General features: G+C 47.7%; 1 protein-coding gene, 1 long non-coding RNA gene and 1 other non-coding gene across 5 annotated transcripts in view; 2 read left to right on the top strand and 1 right to left on the bottom strand.

Annotated features, from left to right (window-relative positions):
• The window catches only part of Sema5a (semaphorin 5A), a 432,322-nt gene extending 413,540 nt beyond the window's left edge, over positions 1 to 18,782 (bottom strand). For 2 of the 3 annotated variants that reach the window (XM_041632016.1, XM_041632019.1), the window contains exon 1: positions 18,325 to 18,782. The gene's annotated coding sequence lies outside the window, so the exon portion shown is untranslated. Of the gene's footprint in view, positions 1 to 17,994; positions 18,157 to 18,324 lie in introns of those variants that run through there. The other variant, XM_041632017.1, reaches the window with a different exon arrangement.
• A 133-nt stretch (positions 18,783 to 18,915) lies between these two features.
• On the top strand, positions 18,916 to 21,739 carry LOC121433703. Its single transcript, XR_005972349.1, has 2 exons — positions 18,916 to 19,219; positions 21,596 to 21,739. It is a non-coding gene; the product is annotated as an uncharacterized LOC121433703 (long non-coding RNA).
• Positions 21,443 to 21,512, top strand: LOC121433745. The gene has a single exon (XR_005972360.1). It is a non-coding gene; the product is annotated as a small nucleolar RNA SNORD123 (small nucleolar RNA).
• Positions 21,740 to 22,143: the final 404 nt, after the last annotated feature.

The following is a 22,143-nucleotide window of genomic DNA, read 5'->3' as shown; positions in this document are numbered from 1 at the left end:
CTGGCCAGGATGTGAATCCTATTCAAGCCATGAGAAGGCTCCTTAGACCAGGTTGACAATGGCTGGAAGATAGACCCCCATCAACCTCCCTCCCCACACACGAGTGAAGAACGGCACTCTTAGCGTCTCCCTTCCTTTCCTTGGCTTGCAGGACTGGATGCCACCAAACCAATGGGATACAGATGCCGACATTAGTCAGCCTGCAGGGGCAGATGGCACAACACACTCCGTGGAGCACTGTCAAGAGAATGCAATTCAAGAGCTGGGTAAACACAAGGAACAACTCAGAGTCAGCGTGACTAACAGGGCATAGCAGCCACTCAGAGGCCAGATGGAGCCGGAAGAGCCTTGACCAGACCTTGAATGTGTTGAGGCTTTGGGTAGAGGGACCCAGCTATATCCAGATGTGGATATCCCTCAAGCCAAGAGCCCATTTTCCTCCCTTCATCTCTACGGCTTCTAGGGGAGAAAGTCCACCAGAATGCGCTCCAGGGCCTGGGATATGCCGAGGATCTGGGAGGGTAGCAGTATATGAGAAACCAGCAGGCTGCCCTTTCCCTAACATTGAGCTGTCTGCTCTTATGCAAAGTGGAGCAGCAACTCCCAGCCCTGGTTGTATTTTTAGCAATTATTGCTGCCTTCCTCCTACCCCTCCCCTTTCCCTGTGAAGGTGCTCCTGTGTGCAGCGGACCTAGTCAAGGAGCAAACCAGCTGCATAGTGAATGTGTTTCTAAGTAGAGAAAGACATCAAACCACAGTGCAGCTATAATAGTTTCTGTTCACTGGCTCATGCCAAGAGTGAGACCCACTGGCACTACAGACTGCTCACAGTGGAGTATCTAACACGCTAACATACATGGACAGAATTAGCTCAAGCCAGGAACAACTTAACAGATGTCCAAGTTCTCCTTCAGGATGCATCAGGACCGTTCTTCAAATATAACCCGCATCTGAAATATTCTCTCACGACCACTATAATTACATTGTCCTGTCAGTACACTGAAACCACCCAGAAGGCAGTGCTGCTGCAGGAAACCGTGCAGCTAATAGTCATGAAGCAAAAGCCACTGGTGTTACAAGAATGCCTTGTTCTATAATAGGCAAGTCTGGCATCCATGTGTTGTGTGTAAAGCTACCCTGGGTTAGCCTCCAAACCCTGTATGCACAGACCTGAAGGCAAGCGTGACTGACCTAAGCACAGGATGGCTCGTGATCTTCTCAGTTCCCAGACACTGCACATGGGGTCTGGAGTGGCAGATGGCCTCTCCTCTCCCACACACTCCTCTGCAGTGCGTTCTGCCCCTCGCTCATCAGGCCGCACTTGAACATCTGGGAAAGCCCTGGCACTGTGCAAAAGGATTCAAAGGAAAGAGGCCTGTGCCAGTTTCTGGGCACAGTCTGGAAACTCCCATTTCATGCCTCTTGAATCTTTCTCCACTGAGGAGAGAGGCCTGACCTAGGCTGGCCCTGGAGCATCCGATATGCAAATGAGGAGCTCTTACACCCAGCTGTGAGAGGCCAGCTGTGTTGATGCCAGGACCAGCCAGTATGTGACTGCATCTGGATGAGACCCGGGAAGCTATCCAGTGGAGTCAAGGCCCCCAGGAGGGCTGTGCAGCCTCGTAATAAATGATGGTAGCTTGAACTCTAAAACTATACTCACTTGCAATTATCGATTTGATTTGTTTTCTTTCAAAAAGAGTGGAAAAAATACGAAGGCCCTGCCAAAGAGAAGAAGCGCCTTCACTTCCGCTCCAGCAGTCAACCCAGGGCTTCAGGACCCTTAAGAGGCTGAACTGCGGCAAGATCTCAAGCTTGGGTGGGGCTTAGATGCGGCGCTTTTATTTGCAGAACTTGGTACTTCGGGAAAAGCCACCGAGCACTGAGGCAATTGTGGCGCTGCCCAGGTGGTTCTGGTTATCATCACCCTCCGAGAGCACAGGCAGCTGTCGGCTCCACCAAGCCTCAGGAACCACTGACTATGGTGGCCATGTGCTACAGGGATGGCAGCCAGCCCTTGGGAATGAAGGGCTTCCCATCTGAGCCTGCCAACTCTGCCGCTCACCATTTCCTCGTGCACTGCTGAAGCAGAAGCCCACAGCGTCCTCCCTGACCACCAGATCTGTCAGCACCTTCGCGAGAGGTCAGAGTTCCACTTGACCCCTCTGGTGGGCAACCTACCGTCCTGGAGAGCGGCCTGCGTGACCTGCCTTTGTCCTGCAGCTGCACAGCTTTCCCCAACAGCTTTGCGGGACAAGACCATAAACATGAAATGCGGAGACACTGAACCGAAGTTACCCGATACATTTCAATTTCAAAAAATTAAACATGTAGAATTCTGACACCAGGAGTATTCCAGGCAATAACCCATTGGCCTCTGCCAATGGTGCCAAGATATGGACTGAACTGGGCCCAAACTTTTTGGTCACATTGTAAACTAACCACATGCTTTCAATTACCGCCCTTCCTAATATTCAAATCCTTGTAAAACCCCACGAGTATACTTGAAAATGACCAGGAGCTTAGGTTATTATTATTCATTTATTCTGCTTAAAGCTTTTGGGGAACAAGCTTGCTGGAGCAGAACGGACTGTTGAATGGTCGTCTTTTTGATGAGCGGCTGCTAGGTCAGGGCTCAGGTATTCCTTTTCTACTTGCTGGGATCCCTTGGAACATTGGGTTATCGTTTGGCTCAGGTGTGCTTTGTTCCCATCATCATACAGACTGAAGTTTACCTGCCAACGTCAGGAGTGCAGAGCTTTTAGGAAGAGGTTGGGTTTATTTTTAAGAATGATGTATGTAGTTCTTTCACAGAAGTGGCTGCCACCAATGGTCTTTTCCACTGTGGTCCCTTCACTCCCTCTTCATCACACTTTGACTTGAATCACCAAGGAGCCTCGGTAGATACGCTGTAGGTGTGTTTACTGTAGAGCACCTACTCATAGACTTTCAGAACCAAGAGGCAGAAGAAACCTTTATCCTCTGTGAGCTACCCAGCTGCAACAGGAAATCTGCACTAAGCCTTCCGAATGGATGCCTGAAACCCAAGTACCATTAAATCCAGAGGATGTCGCACTCGGATACTCAGTACGTATTATCTTAGGTGGCCCACTAACCAGCACCACTTCTAAAGAGAGGGAAAGAGCCAGGAAAGCATTGGGAAGTCCCAGAGGCAGGCACCACATTAGGGGCATTTGCAAGTATGCGGTATCCTGCAGCAAATGACTAGCATCTGTTCCAGGACAGGAGATATGGCCACTGGAAAACAGGTACAGAGAGAATAAAGCTATGCCCAGCTCCTGCACAGTCTTCACAGGGTAGAGTATAGCGCCAGCCTGGAGCAATAAGAGGAAATGCTTCCTAGAAGGCATGGTGGTCCCCTCTGTGCAGTGTCTTCAGTGGAGCTAGGCCAAGCAAAAGCAAATCACCAGCCCAGTGTGAGCCCCTCTTTCACCATCTCTCTGGGGAGGTTCAGAAAAGCCTGCCTGGACATGGGCGAAACTGGACAGCCTCAAGAGTGTCCTCAGGGTCTGAGGCTCTGTGAACTGTCAGTGTCAACTAGGAGGCAGTCCATACTCAACAAACCAGACACAAATGTTTCTGTTCTACCCTTCTGTCATGCCAATTAATGGCAAGACAATAGAAAACGTCAGCATAACGCTATTGAAATTAGCCCAGGTTTTTGCAGACCTTGGATTATTTTATAAACAAACAAACAAAAAAAAAAACCTTGGGGTTGGGGGCAGAATCAATGGATAAGGCGGAGGGGACAGCACTATGTATCTGTGTGGTGGTGGTGCCTGTCCCTAGACATAGGAGATGCCCACATGACGCTTTCAAGGAGAAGATCATGTGTGTCTGGGATGACTGGAAGCCACGCATGGGTCACAGATGTTCTCACACGGGTAACAGTATCCGCTCCCCTCTCCTACAGATGAAAGGCTGCCATGACCACCAGGTTCTTTCTGCCTTGGAGGGGCCCACCACCCTTCCCCTTTGACCTCTCTTTCATGTGATTTCAGCTGTCCTGCACACAGGCTGCAGGCATGCACAGCACACACTCTGTCCAGCTCCTCATTTCAGACCTTCGGTGATCTTCATCCACCATTGCAGATTGACTGTTGCTTTCTCTGGAGAGGTATACTTTAGCTTTAACAAAGCCTACCATGCTTGTGTTGGATTCCAGTCGACAATCCAATGAAGTTGAATGTGCCAAACCGTCTGAGTGTTCAGCGCTGCGATGTCAAAGAGGCCGTTACTAATTTGGGATCATTGGAACTCATCCAGCACTGAACACACTGGAACCTGATAAAAATAGCCCAGCCACCCTCTGAACACTTCAACCTACTGTGAGAGCAACAGATGTGCTTCTGGTGACAAACTGGGAGACACATGAGGAAGGCAAGAAAGAGTTCCTTAGGGAGGCTTGGAGAAACTTCCACCAGCTACTTTTTTAATAGATGTCTTCTTTTAGAAGGAAAAATTAAAAGGTATGTAATCAACACGAGATTTAATATCTGCGATTGTAAGCAGAGGATTTACTACAGCTTAGGTACAAAATACTTAACTGAGATATTCACTATAAAATAATAAAATTTGGCATACTACTTGCATCTCTAACTGTTGAAATGTGGCATCTTTGGTTAAACAAATCCAATTAACTCAATTAAATTAAATTAGTGTGGAGAAATAGCTAACAAATTCCCAATTGCTCAGAAGGGCAAAGCCCGTCAAACATGTATTTCAAACTTTGACATATTCCTTCAGCTGCCCACAGTTCCTGACTGTGCTCCAATCTCTTTTATATAAATGTCTCTGTGATTTTAGCTTTGCATGCATTTGCAAAGACACTAAAGATGGATTTGTCTGACACGGATGCCCCTTTTACTCCAAGATTTTAAAACATTTAATATCAACCATACTGTGTTTGGGTCATGCCACCATTATCAGGCCCAAGAGCCAGCTGACAGAGGTCAACCCTGGTGCTGGTTTAAGAAGAGGAAAAAGATAAATGTAGGTAATCCTACAGACTCCAGAAAGCAGCCTTTCCTAATACCTGTCGGCTTTGTTTTCATAAGGCTAGCCCCATAGGCTTAATTAAACCCAGTAGCCAACTCTGCGCTCATTCAAAAGTGCAATTAAATAACAACCCAAGAAGGACACTTGGCCCTGAGGGCCTCCCAGGAGTCTCTACCATGAACAATGTGCTAATTACCCCCTCTGTCCAAGTCTCTTAATGACAATCTGCTGTGCTTTCAATTGCGACCCTAATTCTTCCACTTAGGGCCATCTCCAGCAACCTCAAGGCAGGAAGATTGGTCCCAAAGGCTCATTCTTCAGGGAATGTGTACTGTTAATTAAAACACAAAATTCCAAAAGATCATTGAAATGTACTTAAGAGTAAATCTCAAAACTATTAAAAGTGTATGTGTTGCCACCACTAATTGAAGGCACCCTTGATTATAGACTGAGGGTGAACTTGCAAACTTGGTTTACCGAACACAGTAGCGTTATTCTAAGAAGGAATCTGCCAATATTCCAGAATGAGGCTCCAAATCGCTTAGAGGTGCTTCCCGGCTCTTCTGCAGGTAACAGGATCACACACGGCTAGAAAGATCCAAGCTGCAAGCATTTTTTTCCCTCTTTAAACAAACCCAACATCTGCCTGGGAAGCCAAGAACAGAAAAAGCCAGTGTGTGAAGCAGTTTTTATCAAGTTTTAGAGTAAGTGAGATGAGACTAAATGGAGCCCCCAGTGTCTGCCTGGCAGAGCTCCCTAACCGGGGGAGTTCTTTGCTTCTCAAGGCCTTCCCGCATTGACACCTAAGCATCTTGCCAAGTAAGGAAAGGAAGGTGACTCAATGGTCCTGCGTGACACGAGGGATAATTACAAAACAAAACCCAGCCACATCTCGCTAAATTTCTCTACAATATGACCCCTCAAAGATCATGATTCTTTTCCTACTAGAGAAAGAAAAAAAATAACAAGTTTTTAGACACTATGAGGGGAAACAAACAAATAAACAACCACAAACCATCTATAGTGTTCTAGAAGATTCTTAAGGCGCTTTGATTCACACAGATCAAATGAGGCTCAAATCAGGTCTTCCATGTTTTGAAGTGTCTCCTACTCCTCTCCACCAACCAGAACTCGTCAATGTTTCTGTTATCGTGTACATGAGAACATCTTCCCTTTTCCATACATCAACACTGGGAAGAGCCTCCTCCCATCCAAACTTCAGGATACGTTCTACAAAGGCCAGGTAAGTCAATGTTCCCTTTACCCTTGGTCCTTTGGCATAAATCAAGAAGTAACAAAACTCAATCCATACTCCTTTAAGAAAGGTCTTCTGAGTGCTTTGATCACTGGGGTGCACACCATGATGCCTTAACTTGTGCACAGTTGCGGGAACTAAACTCTAACCATTTAGATATTGCTATGACGAATGACGGCCTCCCAGGAGATCACATTACAAGCCTGGTCCTGGATGTGGTGGTGGGAATGTGGCAGGATCTTTAAGAGGTGCAAAGAACGGGAGGCTGTGATTTCCTGTCTAATTTGCTCCCACCATTACGATGCCACCCATCATGAGGTCCTCGCCAGTGCTGAACCCCCCTGGTGCCACATCCTTACACCTCTAGAACCATAACCCTCTTTTCTTTATTAAATTACCCAGTCTTGAACATTACATTATAGCAAAGGAAAACAGACTAAGACACTCTGACTCCCTTGAAGTTTTAGTGCATGTCGAACCCTAAAAGCCCATCCTGCTAGTTTGGACTCTCAGATGTGTCTTGTTAAGTTCCCCACTGTGAGTCCTCCACTGTCTTTCCCGCATACCAAAATAAACCCCAGGGAGAGGGGAACTCAGCAGGTGGGCCGGGAGAAACTGCACCAGTTAAATAACATTTGGAGGCTGGCTTAAGCTTTCAAGTGAATGAGTCTACCGACTCTTGCTTGCCAGCTTGCACTTCCTTGAATGGTTTCTTTTCACAAGCTGGTGATGGGACCGAGGAATTCCATCACTGCTGGCAGACGGAAAGTAAATTTGGCTCCAGGCCCGACTTTAGAGTAGACTAGGAAGCTGCAACAGCTATGGTGTCTGGACTTGCACAAGTCTGCTCGGATTCCTCCTCCTCCCAGACCTCTGAACTCCACTCCCCAGCCCACCCCAGGACCCCTACTACACGGCTTGCATTCGGGGGGACATCCTTGGGTATAAAAAGCATTATGGAAACGATGGCTCTAGCTGTGACCTGAAAAAAATTGGGGGTGGGGAGGGAGGGAGGAAAATACTTTCGCATCATCCACCAGTCCATCACCACCTGGTGTGACCTAAAGCAAAGGCAGAATGATTGGCAGAAGTTGGGGAGGCAGTGAGGGAAGAGGTGTGCACAGCCCTGCCACATTGCTCTGTCTCTCAAGCAAGCAGGGCTGAAGAGTGGGATTTGCTGAAGAGTGAAGCAAAGAGAAAGTGACCCCAGAAACAGACGAATGCTCCCCAGCTAGGCAGCCCAGCATGGGTACACAGGTGAGACTGAGTGGCCGCAGAGGTGACACAAACACCCCAGGAGCAAGGCTGAGGAGAGCACAGAACTCTTGCTTCTTGTCACAGCAGCTGTGGCAGTTCCCAGATCCGTGGGTCCTGACAAGCATGGCCCAGCCAAGCCAGCGAACCTCATTCTGCATAGCTGGGCAGGGGAAGGTGGCTGAGACTGGTGATTCTGGTGAAGCTGGAGCATACTAATTAACAGACTGAGTGAGGGCTGGGGGATGGCTCAGTCAGCGAAAGAAAGTGCTCGCTTCCCAAGCCTGCAGACCTGAGCTCAATCCACAGGCCATATGACAAAGCTGAAGGGAGTGGTCGTGGTTTGATCATATATACAGCCAGCACTGGGAAGGTAGGGATGGGCTTCTATAACAAGTTCTGTCAAGAGGAACAGCACCTGAAGTTGACTTCTGACCCACCCCCCAACATGCACACACACACATACGCAAAGACTGAAAGGAAGGGAGGCCATATTATCACACTAATACAGAACTCATTCCCTGGAAAATATCATTACTGTATGCTGTGTAGGAATTGAAAACACTAAACTTTGAGTCAATGTCTACATTTAACTCTTAGCTTGCAGTTCAGACTTTTCCTTTGGTGACACAGGAGCAGGATCTCAGGTGTCAGGGTGTGACAGGATCTCATGTAGCCCAGGCTAGCCTCCAGCTTGCTATTCATCTGAGAAACGTCTGACCCTTCTGCTTGCGTATTTCACACGCAGGAATTACAGGGACGTGCACCACAGCCTCAGTTTGTGCAGTGCTGGTGCAGATGATGTGATCCCTGTGTGCATGCATGCTAGGAAAACAGTCTACCAACAGAGCTACAGCCCAGTTTAATAGGATCCAACCATAAACTTTAGGGGGGAAAACGGGGGAGGAAGGTATCGACCGATACAAGAGAATGAAGCCATTCTCCCTTCAAGCTAGATAGTGATATTCAGGGTCCCTTCTGACTCTTCAGCCTGCAACAATAAAGTTAGGATCCCACACATCTGCCAGTATCCAAAGATAAATCCTTACGTGAAATCTCAGATGCGTCCCAGAAAAGCAAATGGCAGGGGAAAAAAGTGAAAGCTTTCAAAGGTAATAGTGCCATCCCTAGTCAGAAGAATGTTTACAGATCATACTGCAACTGATACACGCTTGTGACCAACTCAAGCGATCAGAACCCAAACAAGCCAACAACTACTCTTGAGGACTTAAAACAAGAGAAAGCCACATTGCTTGTCTACTGTATAGCCCAAATCCATCCTGACAACACAGAAATCTCTCTGCTCATGCAACCATCAGCCAACCTGCTTAACAAAATGTCTAACCGGTTCCCCTAAAAATCTAGAGAACATTAGCTCATTTGAAACAAAATTAAACAAGAAAAATAATTCCTGCACAACCAGTATTCTACTGATCCCTTGAAACCACCAAAATGGGCAGAAAGAAGGAAGAAGAATTAAGTATCACAAATAAATCCTATCGCTTCCCACGGCAAGCGCTCAGCCCCGGGAAGGGAACGCATGGCCATCCTGTAAAGACTACCCTGATTTTGGCTTAGGTTGGGGATGCTTATTTGCGAGGAGACTAACTCAGAATTAACCAGTGAGAAAGAGTACTCCAAGGGGTCTATAAAACACTGCAGTGGAACCAGACAGCCCGTCTCACTTCCCTACAACTGCAGGGACTGGAGAGATGAGGTGCTGGAGAAAGGCAGGGCTGGTCCCCGTACCTTCACAGAGTTGGATAAAAAATGCATCCTTGCTAATGAAAAGGTGGCTACGAGCTAGAGCACCGGCCGGCTGTGGCCACATTCTGAACCTCACACAGGGTGCTCTTGGAGCACAGACCACCTGCACCAAAGCAGACACTTTGACAGAAAGTCACCATGTGGAAGCCAATGACTGTGGGGAAAGCATGGAGCCCACAGGAGAGCTGAGCAGCCTGTGGCAGGAGGCGGGTGGGTTTTAAGGCAGTAGACAGATGGCAGTCGCAATCAACAAGTGACAAGGACCAAACTCACTCACTTCCCCTGGAAGACAACCGAGGAGGAAGTAAACTTCAGGCAGTAGGTAGTTCACAGGCATCTCCACACACATCCTGTTTGCAGCTGTGCACCTTAGCAAAAACGAATGCGCCAAAGCAGAAAGCAGAATAGCAAGACCCAGGCATGCTCTAGGACTCTTACACGTAAAAGGTGTCCAGGTTTGGAGCATTTTGAAACTTGCCTTCTAGTCAGGTGCGAGGCCCTTCACCTGAGGACAGGTGGGAGGGGCCACTTGAGCAACACAGCCAAGGACCCTATGACAGGAGAGGGCTGAGGGATGGATAGATGAAGCAGAGGAAAATGCCAAGCAACATAAAATCTTGCGGTCCATTTTCAGGTTTGGTTGTTTGAAGTTACCTACTACGGAGCTATTCAGCAAGATCCTGTCACAAAAGAAGAAAATAAAAGCCTCACCCACCAGCTGGAGCCAATGCCAGCAACTGTAGGAGAGCTCACAGTGCAGAAACAGGTGAAGCTGACCCCAGCAAAGCAGAGCATCATCCCTTAGTGAAGAAGCTTTATCCTGTGAGTTACAGATTCTGGCTGAAGTGCTAAGGAAACAGGGCTCTGTGCTCTCCACACACCCAACACACCTGGACCAGCAGGAAAGCAGCATAAACAAGCCTGGGAACCATTGGAGCCAGGAGTCTCTCTAGAAGTAGCTGAGCCGGCCAAGTTTAGTGGATCAATGGGAGTGCTTATAGGGGCCCATGTGTAAACAACCTGAGTTTACCTATTCCTCTAACAGAGAAAACAGTGCCACAGGCTCCCAGAAACTTGGTACATCTCACAGCCCAGTACCCTTGACACTAATTCTATAAAAAATTGTGGGAACCCAGAATAAAACCCCCAGAAAATTCAGCAGGAGCTATGTTTAGGCTGTTGGCCGTCTAATTCACTCTAACTGCAGAAATTATGTCCCAGATTTCCGTTTCTAACCATATCGCTGAGGTGGGTTACATGCTATAAAACCGACTCTTTGTAAGTCTACAAGCCAGTGACTGTGAGCAAGCGCACACATGGGTGAACACCTCCACAACGTGCCGTCATCCTCCAGGAAAGAGCCACCCGCCCATTTGTCTCTCTTCCAGCTCTCACTGCCAGCCCGAAGCAGCCACTTATCCACTTTCCATCTTTATAGTTTTGCCTCTTTTAGAAGTTTCTATAAATGGAATCAAACAATGTGTGGTCTTCTGTGACTGGCTTCTTTTGCTTAGTTCCATGTTTTGAGGCTCACACCTATTACAGCATACATCAAGCGCTCAGTTGGACCACTGTTGAACAGTAGGACACTGCACAGATGAAAACGTTCTGCTTAACCACTTACCTGCTAGAGCTTATTACGTAACTATATACATGCAACTAGATGGCAAGGCTGATCGCCCTGATCTCGGGAACAAAATGAGAAAGCCTGGCATATTTCTACAATTTTCTGAAGTCATAATGTGTGAAAATATGTAATGATGATAGTTTGTTCCCTGGAACTTTGTGTGGGTGGCATGTGGTTCTAAATAAGCAAATAACAGCCTGGAATTTCACTCTTTATGCTTTAACACACGCAAAGTATTTCTATGCTAATTCCAAGCCAAGCGAGGTCATCAATTTATTTACCAAGTATCTACTTAATGTATAATTAGCATATATTAGAATATATGGAGGATACAGTCCCCATGGCTCCTGGCTTTCAGACACAGCTAAATTCTAAGACTGTGGTCATGAAATCAATTTGAACATATGAGAATATGTTTCTTCTTGTGAAAAATATAAACCGTTTTCACCATCCATGTCACATGTAAAGCTCTACTGCAGTCTGAAGTATGTAATGTCTTTACCCATGCATTTACTGATCCAGTGGAGCCAGAGGACCCCAGGTGTCTGCCAGTCATCATTAGGAACTTGGTGACAGGGACATAAATGAGGCAATCCCATCTATCTCAAGTTTACACTCTACTTTGGTGAAATATATTAATTATAATGTATATTATATATAAGAATATATATTATATTATATTGAATTACATATAAATATAATAATAAAACAAAATATAATATATAAAGAATATATAGTATATTATATAACATATAAATATATATTAAGAAATATATATATCACGTGGGGCAGTGCAACACACAATAAACGGGAAAAATAAAATATGAAGGCTAAGGGAAGGAATAGGGAAAGAAGATGTTTTCGACTGTATTTTGGAGACTCTTCTTCTGAAGAAGGGATGCTTGAGTAAGGACACAAGGCAGCCAGGCCTAAAGACAGAAAGTCCCACAGAAAAATGCACAGAAAGCCTTCCAAGCAGGAGCGCCAAGGCCAGGCTCCTAGAAGCAGGCAGCAGGACTGGAGTCCAGGGGCCAGCGGTGACCGTGGACAGGCTCTAGAGCCATTCGCTGCCCTTCCTGTAGAGCTCTGGCTTTGGGGCCCTTTCTGAATGGAAGGAGCAGAGTGTGATCATTGGTGGGCTTGAAGTGGGCAAACGGCCAGGCAAGTTCACATGGTTCTATTGTCGACTTCAAGTTCTGGGAGCTCTTTCTTGTGTCCGCGTGCATTTCTCCAGATCATTACCTCAACCTAGTGTTTTGTTCCGCACCGTCCTTTCTGGGGCCCCACTTGGTGATCACCCACCAGGCTGCCCTTGCCGGGGAGTCTTCCTGGCTTTCCATCACCATCCCCAGTGAGACTAGCTTTTCAAGGGCTCTACACAACCAACATGGATGTGGGATTCTCACCCACATGGCTCTGGGCCATCTCCAAGTCTGCCTGGATGGTTCATCACCTCTGCTGAACTCTCCTAAAGCTGCTACGTGCCTCCGTGAGCCGCACGGGGACAGTGGTGCTACCGTTCCTGCTCCCGCCGATGACAGCCACCACCACTGCCAGACTCTGGCCAGCCATTTCCTCACCACCACTCCCCAGCACAGTAGTGCACCGTTCTTTCAGGAGCACAAAATGTTGCCGGCAAACCCCAAATTAAAGATAGAAGAATCTCCTATTGTCTTTCTCACCCAGACAAGTTGTTTCCCTAAACCATGGACCTGTAGGAATTCCCTAAAGTCAAGCACGGGGCTAGAACACATAAGGACTTAAGTGACAAGATGCTTTAAAAGCACATCCTCTTTGACGACACATTTAGGCCAAGCAGAAGGAATGATGGCTGAATTGCAGCTATGGCTAGACCAAAGAAGTTTAACATCCAGGCCAATGGTTTTTTCGTAATCTACTTATTTACTTTCACTGGATGCCACTAGTTCCAACTTCCTTAGCATTGCAATCAGTACAGAAAATGTAAATATTAGCTTTCTAAAAGAAACTCAAGCTGGGTAGTGGTGGTGCACGCCTGTAATCTGAACACTTGGGAGGCAGAGGCAGGCAGATCTCTGTGAGTTTGACGCCAGCCTGGTCTACAAGAGCTAGTTCCAGGACAGGCTCCAAAGCTACAGAGAAACTCTGTCTCAAAAAAAAAAAAAAAAAAAAAAAAAGAAAGGAAGGAAGGGAGGGAGGGAAAAGAAAGAAACAAAGAAATCAGCTGTTACTAAAATCCATCATTTGGTTTCAGGATGCTACACTGTAAACTTCCCTAGGCATCCTTCAAGGTACAGACAGCTTTGGGAAGCCTCTTCCAGATACAAGGCAGCTCCAGTTTTTCTGACTACTTTTACAGAAAGAGATTTTCTTTGTATGGAATTGTGTTTGGATGGAGTTTATGAAACCCAACCTGTGATTTAGAACAGACGTTTTGGTGAAGCACTAAACATCTGGCCAATGCAGACCCGTCTTGCCGTTGACGGGCTTTCTTTCCAAGGCTGCATCATGCACCATTGCCAGACACTGGGGAATGTGAGCCAGAAGAAAGGGACTCCACTGCCTGTGACCAAGATGTCCTTGTGCCACTATGGCTGTCACCTGCCTACAGCTTTCACTGTTAATCTTACATCTCAGCAAATACAGTATTATTTCTCCAATAGTGTCGGTTGCTGATATTATCACTGACTGGTTATTTATCATATATAGCTGTAATTGAATTACCCACTGCAGTAATGGGATTTACTCTCAAATGCACATAAAAGTGCAACACAAAGTAGAATTGTTCCGCTGTGTGCTTCCTTGTCCCTTGGCTTGAACTGCAGGTCAGCCAATTCCCCAGGAAAGCAGAGACAAAAAGGACTGAGAGATAAAAGACGGGTGGGTTCGTGACCAAACACAACAGAAGCCACCCTTTAGCAAAGGCATTCTCTTTTGAAATGGTTTTCCATTTGCTGTTAATAAGACAGCCTGTCCGAAAACATGCAAAGAAAAAGTAGCAATTGAAAGACTTACTTTTCCACATGCAGTTGTGGGCATGTGGGGAAACATCTGGGAACTCGGGAAGGGGAATAAGATGCACTCAGCTTTGGTCTTGTTAAATAACCATAAATTTGGGGACCAGAAAAAGAGAGAGAGAGAGAAGGAAAAAGATGATGACAGGCATACTTTGGGCAAAGTGTTTTGACTCTTTGAGTCCACGCTGCATTGATCCTGCCACTTTCAATGGCATGCCCCAGATGAAACACAACTCCACCTTTGAAGCTTCTGACTTCAAACTACCCTGTGAAATGCAGGCCAGGCTTCCTATTCCTAGGATCTTCCACAAGTCACCAACTAATCATGTCAGTATCTGCATGTTAAAACCAACTTAGGATTTTTGAAACTCTGAACAAAACAGAATTTTAGGCTGAGGGTGGAAAGTCTGCATGGGTCTGAAGTGGAGTTTCTATTCCCTGTTTCCTTTCTGTCAGAAATAGATGCTGTGTGCCTGAGTAATCAGTACCTGAAACACAGCGGTACAGTTGCTAACGGCGCTTGCTACCAAATCAGGTGACCCAAATTTGGTCCTCAGATACATGATGGAAGAACAGAACCAACGCCCACAAGCTGTCATGTGACCTTCACACACTCACCGTGTCATGTGAAAAGCACACACACACACACAACCACACAGGCACACATGCTCACTCATTTACTTAAAAATAAATTTAAAAAAAATACCAAAAAAAAATAAGTTCTGTAGTTACACATATACCAGTCACCTCTTCAAGGTACATTCCAAAGAGCTGGAGGAGACCCATCTCTGTGATGCTACCAATCAGTGGGAATTAAAAACAGCAGAATGCCCCATCTATAGCAGACCACCATGTCTGCAGGGTGGGAGAGGCTTTCATGCACAGTAATTCTGGACTAGACATACATCTTCAACCAGAAAGGATGCGGGAGCATCTGTGAAAATCTCTGTGTTGCCGACAACAGCACCAGAGACACTATAAACAACTCAGGAAATGACATATGCTCATCTGGGGATTCCAGAAAAGTGTACTTTGCAGAAAATAAATATAAATTTTCAAGCAGGTGCAGGTGGGCAGACATGGAGAAGCTTCCCCATTAGATACTTAGTTGCAATTTTCAATTTGTTAGACACTGTAATTTGTGTTTTCAACATTATTGAACATTAAACACAAAAACTTGTCACCTTGGTATTATAATTATACCCTAAGCAATTTGTCTGAGTAACTATAGCAACAACTGCAGATACATTTTATAATACTAATTTGGTATAATTTTAGAATCAAGAATTATCGCGGATTTATTATAGAAAGTAGAAATGTTTTTCACAAATGGTTGTACATATTCTACACTAAAAATGGTTTACTTAGCTAGGACTTAATGTAAATGAATGGATTTATTCTGTAGTGCACACTACGAGATCTGTAACACGAGCCTCTTCTTTGTGGGCAGGTTCTAATCTGCAAACTCTGGAGTCCATGTTCACCCATGTATTCAATGGAATAGCCTGTATCCTTGGTTGAACTGCCAGCAAAGTCCCACCCAACCCTCCTCCACCTTCCTGTATTTTATTGGTGGAGAGCCTCTGTGTCAATGATCTGACATCCAGAGACCTTACAGATCATCAGCCAGTTAATGGGAGCTTTGCAATGGCTCCACTAGGCAGCCCTCTCTGGTATGAGAAGCAACTGATACAGTCACTAAGAGACTGGCAACTATCTTGAGCAAGAAACCCTCAGCAAGAGGCTAAAATGAGGACAGAGAAACTGATAGGAGGACTTCCAGTGGTCCATGGAATCCAAGAGTATGCTAAGCTTGCAAGAACACGCTTATACTGATAAGAAGACTAAGACAATGGGGATGTTCTATTGGGATCTCACCAAGGCCAGCTGGCCTAGGTCTGAAAAAGCATGGGATAAATCCGGACTAGCTGAACATAGCGGACAATGAAGAATACTCAGAATTCAAGAACAATTGCAGTGGGTTTTTGATCCTACTGCACATACTGGCTTTGGGGGAGCCTAGGCAGTTTGAATGCTCACCTTACGAGACCTGGATAGAGGTGGGCAGTCCTTGGGCTTCCCACAGGTCAGGGAACCCTGATTGCTCTTCGAGCAGATGAGGGGGGGGGGACTTGATCGGGGGAGGGGGAGGGAAATGGGAAGCGGTTGTGGGGACGAGGCAGAAATCCTTAATAAATAAATAAATTAAAAACTGGAAAAAAAATAAAGCATTATGTAATCTAAAAAAAAACACGCTTATATTTATCTTAGTATCATTGTCAACTAGTTTTACTCTGCGGTCTACATTTCTCTGCTTCATTCTTGCAGGCATGGCTAGGAAGTTGAGACAGACATGAATAGGGACAAATACCTGTTTATTTTCACCAAATTCTGAACACCTCAAATACTTCTCTGGTCAAATTCAGGCTTTCCGGCCCAGAAGACTAAAGTCTTTGCTCTCAGCAGGGATCCGCAGCTGTCTGCCATTAAGACACCCAAAAGCGCTAGCGACATCTTAAAAGGCATAAAATAATGAGCACCATCCATCCTCCTTCCGTGAGGACAAGCACGTGTTGACTACAGATGTGGAAAAGCGGATAGCAGCTCACAGACCTCGCAGTCGTATGACCACACATTGTGACGACAGGCAGCATCTCGGGGAGCCACTGTCCCCAACACTTTTACAATAAACAAACTCAAGCCAAAGGAAATCTGTGCTTAGATAATCCCATGTAGAACCGCTCTTCCATGTAAATCAAGCATGCAGAAGAAATTTGAGTGGGCAGAAAGAAACGCACATTTCGTTGGGAGTAAACGCAGGAAAGAAAAGTTGCTTCAGTGATCTACAGTAGAAGGTGTCCACTTAAGACTTATGCCTTCAGTGGAACTGTGAACTGCTTATTCCCAGGGACAGGCTTCACCTTCTGGCAAAACAGCGATTAATCAGCAGCTAATTCAACTATTCTAATAGGGTATTAAAAACCCTTTGCTGTCAAAGTCTAGTTTGTCTTTCTGTGTCTCCTTTTAAAAGATGATCTCTGTAGTTAATAACACTTCTGCTCTTCACATTCTTGGCCGTTACAACAGAGCCTTCCCAGATAAGCCTGGACACACAGCTATATTAAAATAAATATAAATAAATAGCTGCAATAATTTAACACCCTGCCTTTTAACCAATAAGCTCTTTGGGAACCGAACCTCCTCTCCGTATTGCACATAACTATGACATTTCCACGCAATTTCAATTGCCTTCTTGTCAAACCCAGTTGTCAAAGGAGAAAGATTTGCAAACAGAGGAGTTTGTAGGAATTTGTCTTCGAAGAGACCTTTCCAGTAAGAGGACTTCCATCCAACTTTTCTGTCCCTTCTTCTGAGTAGACCGAAAGCTCTCTACGGTAACAGAAAACTACCTTTTGGGGTGCAATTACTGCAAAATCTGTGTTTTACCACTAGTAGGATTCCCTACCCTCCTGCCCAGGACAGAAACACTAACAGACTCTGAAGCACCCTCTCGCCCTCTCAGAAAGCTCGCTCTTGGCGCCCCCTGCCGGGGATCTCTGGACGCTGAGGGCGCAGGAAAGTTAAAGCCCAACTCCAGGCAACCGCATCCAGGTACAACAACAAAAAGACAGACGAAAGCGCTTCCCGCCAAAGCCAGGGGAACTGGAACCCAACAACGCTAGGCCCAGTACCAGGAGTGATCGCGGGGGTTTAACCCACACCTCCAACAGTTCCTCCGAACATCCCGAGCCCGGATCTTCGCCTGACCCCAGACGAAACGCATGAGGCGGAGGTGCCAGTGCACAGAGGCTCCGCGAGTGGCTAGCGGGTCCCCAGGCCTCACCACCTCTGCCTTAGTCTACCTCAACAAAACAGCCTGGCGGAGTTGAGTCCTAGCCCCACTATCCCCGGATTCTCCCGAACACCGCAAAGCCCCTATACCGAGAGCAAGAAAATGTCCCCGAGCCCACAGGGCTGTGAGGTAGGCGATTCCGATTGCCAGACCTGGCTGGCTGCAGCTCCCACCACGCCAGCCTGGCTTCGCGCGGAGTGCGCGCACAGATCTCCACGCGTACCTGAGAGGTGCTGGCCGAGGTTCAGGCTCGCCCACTGTCCGATCGCACACCCGGACACTCCAACTCCTTTCCAACGCACGCTAGGATCTGGGCAAAGGCTAGGACACAAACTTCCAGCCGGTGTACTACCTCCACCGCGACCGCCTCCGCACTGACGGTGGTCCTATTCCTACTCGCGCGGCTGCCGGGCTGTCCCCACCCAGCTGCCAGCAGAGTAACCCTAACCGAGACCTATACCACCCACAGACAGTCCAATGTTGCCCCAGGTCTAGTTCACCCGCACAGGGTCTCAGCCACGACACCCAGGGACGCGGTGGGGAGCAGGCTCACCAGATGCGGGGAGCGTTCCTCCTGCCAGTCATCCAGCGCCCGGGGCCCGGAGGGGCTCCAAGGGTCCTCTTCAGCGCGCTGCAAGGGAAATCGAGGCAGCTGCCGCTACTGCTCCCCGCCACTTCTCCAGAGCTATCTATCCTCTGCTCGCAGCGCGCCGGGAGGACGGAGTCCCTAGTCGTGCAGCTGAGCAAGCAAGCTCGCCTTGAGCGAGGGCGACCCTCAAGGTGGCAAAGTTGGGTGCCCTCTGCTTGGTAGCCGCTCGTAAGAACACCCCCAAAGAAGGGTCGCACGTGCTGGAGCGTCCCCGCAATGAGAAACTGTGATGCAGAGGCCACCTCTCTGCAGGGGCCGCGGCCGGTCAGGGTTTGAGAAGCCCACCCGCTACCGGAGCACAGCACCCGGGAGTGGGCACAGCGTGAGTCGCCGGCGCCGGCGCCGCCTTCCCGGCGAGTAGAGCCCCGCTGGATGCGCGGGCCCGGAGCTCGGGGCGGGGAGCCCAGGGCCGCCTAGCCCCGCCCTCGCCACGCCCCCGCCGCCGCACCTCCCCTTCTCCGCCCCTCCCGGGTGCAAGCTGAGCGCCCCACCCGCCCCTGACCTGCCCAGGCCCCTCCTCTGGCCCCGCCTCTTCCCGAGATGGGACCCCCTAAACACTCCCCGGGGGGCTGTCACCACACCCCACGAGTCCCATTTGTGCCTCCCGAGAGCAAGTTCACCCAAATGGTGACATTTTAGGGACTCTCTTTCTCGACTCGCCAAGACCTTCTAAGGTTACCCGCCCCCTGTCCAGTCGCTCCGACGTGGCTACTTTGCGGGTTGGGCTGTATAAAGGGCTGGAGGCAGCTCGACGCAAATCAGAGACGTGGCGCTTCTACTAGGCCTGCCTAGGCTCCAGGTATGTGCGCGCCCTTTGGCGGATCACGGGTGGGGAGAGGGTAGAAGTTTAAGATTCAGTTCTTCCGTGTCATCCTAAGAAGGCCAGGGGCAGGATGGGGGCCGGGGGACTAGGGGCTCGCCGCGGATTCTTGCAAGCAAGTTGGGCCCACGTGGCTCTCAGCTAGTTTTGGCTTACTTGGAGAGCGTAGATCAGACAAATGTACAAATCTGCCATCCAGGGAAGCAGAGCAAGAGGCCTCCAAGTGGCCCAGGTTGCATTAGAAGAGGGTCTCTTCATGGACAGAGCCAGCTGGGCTAATTCGCCAGTCTGCAAGGATATTTGAGCCTCTCGGAGTTTATATTGGAACGCAAAGTAAATCGCCTTGGCAGGGCAGTTTTGTTGACTTGAGTTGTTCTTTTCTCCTTCTAGGGAAGTGATCAACTCACGGGGTTTTAAACAACTTACGTGGTTGTTGAATGGGAAAGTCACAGGATAAAGAGAGCCAGGAAACTAGGGTTCCTACCCCTGTAGCCACATGTGACCCCTTCCCTCAGTATAGGATGGGGTGAGAGCGTCTTCAGGCTATTTTTTCCCTATCTTGGGCTTTGTTAGTGGCTTCGGGATGTTTTTGCATTAAGGGACCTCATGAGTGACTCTCTTAGCTGCAGGACCGAAGGTCGCCCTCATGGGGCCACATTCACACCCTGGTAATTGGCAAGCTGCAAATGTGCGGGGGGGGGGGGGCAGTTCAGAGGTCTGTAAGGGTGTGCCGTGTGCCACTGTACGAACTGGAGACCTGGTAATAGCTGGAATGTGTCACAGCCCCTTCCAGGACCACTGAGATTCAAGAGGAGAACAATAGAAGCACAAATTGCCCCCAATTTGTCGTTTCTGTCACCTTTCAGATAAAGGAATTCTGTGAAACTAATTTGAAAGCCTTTGTGGGAGCCCCCAGAGTGCACAGTGGCTGGAACTGTGGGCACGGAGGGGACCAGGGGCCCAACTTGGATGGCTTTTCGGGGCTTATTTGGGAAGCATCCCTCACAGTTGTTTGACTGGCTTCTCGCTCTCGGTGGCAGCTCCTGGTTTCTGGGTCTTGAAGGGAAAAGTCAATGGGTTTCCTGGCCTTGCTTCGGCTTCAGAAGTGGGTGGGAACTGGAGCCATTGCTAACACTCTCCTTCCCTTGCCTACGTGGCACAGGAGCCTGAGAGGCTCTTGGGAGAAGGAGGCCTGCCAAGGGCCAAGGTCTGGCGGTGGAGGACTTCAGCCTTCCGCATGAACCCTATAGCCTTCGTGTGGGTGGGTGGGACCTAACAGGGTGAAGAAAGACAAATTAAGACTCAAGTGTGTTTAGCTAATTCGTATCTGCTACTGTTAAAAACAGTTAACACTTTTTAATAAATTATTTTTTAAGAAAGAAAAAGTGAGGTGCATCATGCCTGTGTGCCCAGTGCTCTGGTGTCTGAGGCAGCAGAGCTGGGGCTTAAGGCCAGTTTGGGGTCACCTAGGGGGACCCTGTCTCATATAAACTCACAAGCAAGCAAAGAAACTCATCTTAGCTTGGAGGCCTAAGCCCTGAGGATTATCACATAGACTCTCCCCCTCGAAATGAAGCTACTTTGTGTCACTGGGGCAGGAAACGGGTTCAGTCTGGCTGTTTACAAGCCATACTGTACCACTGCTGGAGTTCATCACCAGTGATCCGGAATTAGAAACCTTTAATAAGTGAGGACAGAAACCAAATTTTCATTAAGAATGCTTTCTTGGTTTAAAGTGGACTGGTTCTAAGCTGAGGACGATGTTGTCGCAGACTTGCAGAAAGTCTGTGAAAGTCTGAGCTAGTGTCTTCTGGTGCCGCTTGACCAGCTCACCAGAAATGTCAGTCAGGAGCAGCAAAGGCAAAAGGAGTTGTTAAACACCAAATACCTGAGACTCAGCACCAAGTAGGCACTCTGAAAAATGTAATTGTTTAAAAGTGCTTATAAACATTTCATTTTTCTAATAAAATTTGATTTTTTTTTCCTTTTAAGAAGTCTTTCTTGTTAAAGTACCCGAATCACCATACTGTAAAACTAAATGTGATTATGATTTTACCAAGGGTGTTCTGTTGTCATCACACTGAAACTCTCTCTCTATTTCCCTTCCCTGCCCCCCACCCCACCCCTACTCAACTACTTCGGGCTTCGGGTGAGCCTTGTGTACAGGGTCAAAACTGAGGAATGCTGGGAAATGACACAGCTGGTGAAAATGATGAATTCTGGGGCGCTGATTCATGTGACTTGAAAAACGCCATCCATTTCCTGACTCACCTAGGACGCTCTTCAGCGATACCAAGCAGTACATGACTTTGAACTAACGCAGCCATTTCCCATCATCTTTATATCCCCTCCCAGGGCCTGATTACAGCCGGAGAACGGAGCAGGGAGAGCTGCAGGGAGCACGGCCTGAGAGACCTGAAGACACAGCTGTGGACCACAGCTGGCTTTCCCAGGAAGATTCACTACCTGCGGACTTTAAAATGTAATAAGACTACTAAAGAATAAAAGGGGAAAAAAAGAAAAAAAAAAGAATAAAAGGAAAATAGAAACAGTCCTGGAATCCTGGCCTCTTTACATTTCGTGTGTCCCTGCAGATGAGCTGGGTTGTTAGAGTCACCGTTAGACAATTTTTCACCCTGGTTTCCAAGATTTGCCAAGATCCTATGCTTTGTTTTTGTTTTTTGACAGAGTTTCTCTGTGTGGCCCTGGCTGTCCTGGATTCAGTCTGTAATCCAGGCTGGCCTCCAGCACAGAGATCCAGCTGCCTCTGTCTCCCCAGCGCTGGCATTAAAGGCGAGCACCGCCATTGCCTGGCTAATGCTGTCCTCTTTAACACAGCTAAACACTGATGCAAAGATGGGAAGCTTGAGGTCACTGTAGCATTGCTCAGAGCGGCTCCGGGA

Source organism: Microtus oregoni, unplaced genomic scaffold (genome assembly GCF_018167655.1).
Source record: "Microtus oregoni isolate MIOR12 unplaced genomic scaffold, Mior012 000040F_ref0000088, whole genome shotgun sequence".
Classification (NCBI taxonomy): Eukaryota; Metazoa; Chordata; class Mammalia; order Rodentia; family Cricetidae; genus Microtus; species Microtus oregoni.
The sequence above is the reverse complement of the archived record's forward strand: the minus strand, read 5'-3'. Positions and strand labels throughout refer to the sequence as shown.